Genomic DNA, 3,263 nt, shown 5'->3' with positions numbered 1-3,263 from the left:
TTTCTATTTGGGTTTGTTCTTGTCATAGTAAGGCCATAGAGGAAAGACTTTTCAGCTGATGGAATCAGCCATGACCTCAGAGCCTGGGGAACAAAGCCTCTCCAGAGGGTTATTTGGGGGGCTGTAGAGGTGCTATTGGTGCCCCAATCCCCCCAACCTCGGACTCTTTGACCATTCTTGAGCACAGGTGTCTGGTGGGTTTTCCCTCTAGCAGTGGACTCTACCTCTCCCTGAAGAAGGATCTCCAGAATCTAGCTTGCCTGCACCAGAAAAGATGGGAAGACATGCATCACGCCAGCCCTTAACCAAAGACCAAGTTCAAGAGTGGAAAGAGTCCAGCTGAGACAATGCTGAGCAATTAGACAATCAGACAATGCTGATGACATATGCCATCCCCAGGGCTCCCCTGTAGGTTTGAACCAAAGTCACCCCCAACTCCCCACCACAGGGACTTTCCCTGCCATCACACTCTTGCTTCTCCTGACTTCCCTTCCAGACCCACTGCTTTGTTTCTCCACCAGCTTTTCCACAGGAACATCCTCTGATCAATCACTTCCACATGAATCCTCAGAGGAACTCAAGCTAAGACAATGGCCACATTCCACATCATGTGGTCCTCACTCTGTCTAGCACTCACGGCCCCAGCTGACTGGCCACAGGTGGGCACAGGTAGCCTGTCTGCAGTTTGGCCAGCACGCTGAGGAGCTGTCACCCAGGCTGCTCTAAGCAGATCCGCTCTCTTAGAAAGTCTAATCTTGAGTCATCAAGAGAGTAGCCTAGTCATCACATTCGATGTTGCAAAATTCTGGTCGAGAATCACACACTTGGCCTGCCTGGGAGCCACCAGATACCCTGTCATTGGAACCTTATTGTCTCCTTGGTGACTTCCCAGTTTCCAAACAATCTTCCAAGAGATTTCTTACTTCTCCACATCCCCTTCTTCATATCCTGCTGGTAATCATTGTCTCTATTTCTCAAAGAGCCTAAAACACAAGCAAGGAATCACCTCTGGTGGACCCAATTTCCTGGCCACTCATTGTCAAATTCTTAGGGAAAGGGTCCTGAAAACTACTGTGGAGGCTGTAATGATTCAGCAGAAGCAACGTGAGGTCGAATTACTATTCATATCACTCAAGTAGTGAAGATGGAAGGAAACTGTATGCAATATTGAAAAGCTGGAAGAGGCAGATGAAGTTGCACAAGCAATACACAGAGTAGTTACCTGCACAGGGTACTGCTACTGGGTCACCTGCCACCCGGCCCGACACCACCAGGGAGTCTCCAGTGACCTCTTTGCCGACACTGCTGCCAGAGCCACAGGGCCGGCAGAGGCTGTGCTGGAGGAGAGGGCCCTGGATCAAGACGCCATTTTTGTTTTAATTTTAATTCATTACTACTACTAAGTCACTTCAGTCGTGTCCAACTCTGTGCGACCCCATAGACAGCAGCCCACCAGGCTCCCCCGTCCCTGGGATTCTCCAGGCAAGAACACTGGAGTGGTTTGCCATTTCCTTCTCCAATGCATGAAAGTGAAAAGTGAAAGTGAAGTCGCTCAGTCCTGTCTGACTCTTAGCGACCCCATGGACTGCAGCCTACCAGGCTCCTCCATCCATGGGATTTTCCAGGCAAGAGTATTGGAGTGGGGTGCCATATGTAACACTAAAATCACAGTATGTAATAATAACATCACAATGTTATTATGATGTAATAACATCGCATTATGTAATAATAATATCATTGGAAAAGACCCTGGTGCTGGGAAAGATTGAAGACAAGAAAAGGGGACAACAAAGGATGAGATGGTTGGATGGTATCATAGATTTAATGGACATGAGTTTGAGCAAACTTCAGGAAACGGTAAAGGACAGGGAAGCCTGGTGTGCTGCAGTCCATGGGGTTGCAAAGAGTCGGACAAGACAGAGATGGAACAACAACAACAATAATAATATCACAGTCTGTTTTACATGTTAAATGTATGAGAACGTATGAAATAGAAAGGGTAGGAAAAACATAAACGTGGGCCAGGAACATGAATTTTTTTTCCAAACCAGGGGCCAAAGGAAGGTGTGTCACCTGCAAAGCACAAAGAGGAGACAAAGAAGGTGACAGGACAGCATGTGTTTGTCCCTGTGTCTACTCCAGGAAGGAGGTGAGGCAAGCCCTCTGCCCTGGTCCGGAACTGGGGGTTTAGTTTGGTCAGTGGGAGATGCTGGCTTGAGAGAAAAAAAGCCATCTGGTTACCTACACAGAACTGGTCCCCTGGTGACCACAGGTTGGTTTTGCCACAAAAAAACTGGGGTGAAGCAGAAGTAGAAGAAGCAGCTGGCTCCCCTTTATCTTCTATGCCCCTTCTCTCCCGAGGTGAGGCTCTCAACATAAGGAAGAGAGAAATCGCAAAAAGAAAGAATGGGAAGGCTATAAACCAGGAAACCCTATAAATCAGGGATGCTGTGGCCTTTGGCTTGGAGGTGCTTTTTGAGTCTTTCACTGCCTTTTGCTTAAGAAAGCATGTGAGTTCTAGGGATCAGTGGAGACTGAGGCTCATTGTCCAGGCTTGCTCCAGGTTTGCCTTCTAACTAGATTTAAAAAGGAACTTCTGACCTAACCTGGCTCACCAGGGCCCCCAAAGAGGCAGGAGCTCAAGGCAGACATCTTTGTTCAGAAATGGAGGTTGAACCGTCCTCAGGGTAACCTGTCAGGTGGGGTGCAGAGAAGAGAGATGCCAGCTGCAACCCTCCATATCGGAGATGGTAGACCAGCCCTCTGCAGACTCCTGCAAACAAACAGGATCTGTGCTCGCCTGGAATCAACATCAGCTCCTCCACGCCCACCCCACACTTCCCCGGAATGCTCATAAAAATACTAACTTCTTCGCATAGGCCAATAATTAGCTCACCAGTCACAGCACAGGGACGCTGTGACTCTGGGAGAACATTCCCCAGTGAGGAACAGGCCACATCGGAACTTCCCTGAGAGCTCTTAGAATGCAGATTTCAGGACCTCATCCACAGAGGACCTGATTCAGTAAGTCTAGGGTGGGGCCTGGAAATCCAGGCAAACTTTGTAACAGAGAAGGGCTTTACCTGGATTTGGGCAACCATACCAGATCTTACGTTTGTTCAGATAGCCCTTTCTTTAATCTTTATAAAAATATTTGGGGATTCTTAAAGGTGAAGAAGGCACCACCCATGGCTCATCCCGTGAAGGGGCGCAACTCTGCAGAGGCCCCGCTGTCAACAGTGGTGGTTCCCTTATGACGTGCT

Source organism: Bison bison, unplaced genomic scaffold (assembly GCF_000754665.1).
Source record: "Bison bison bison isolate TAMUID 2011002044 unplaced genomic scaffold, Bison_UMD1.0 scf7180017864180, whole genome shotgun sequence".
Lineage (NCBI taxonomy): Eukaryota > Metazoa > Chordata > Mammalia > Artiodactyla > Bovidae > Bison > Bison bison.
The sequence above is the reverse complement of the archived record's forward strand: the minus strand, read 5'-3'. Positions refer to the sequence as shown.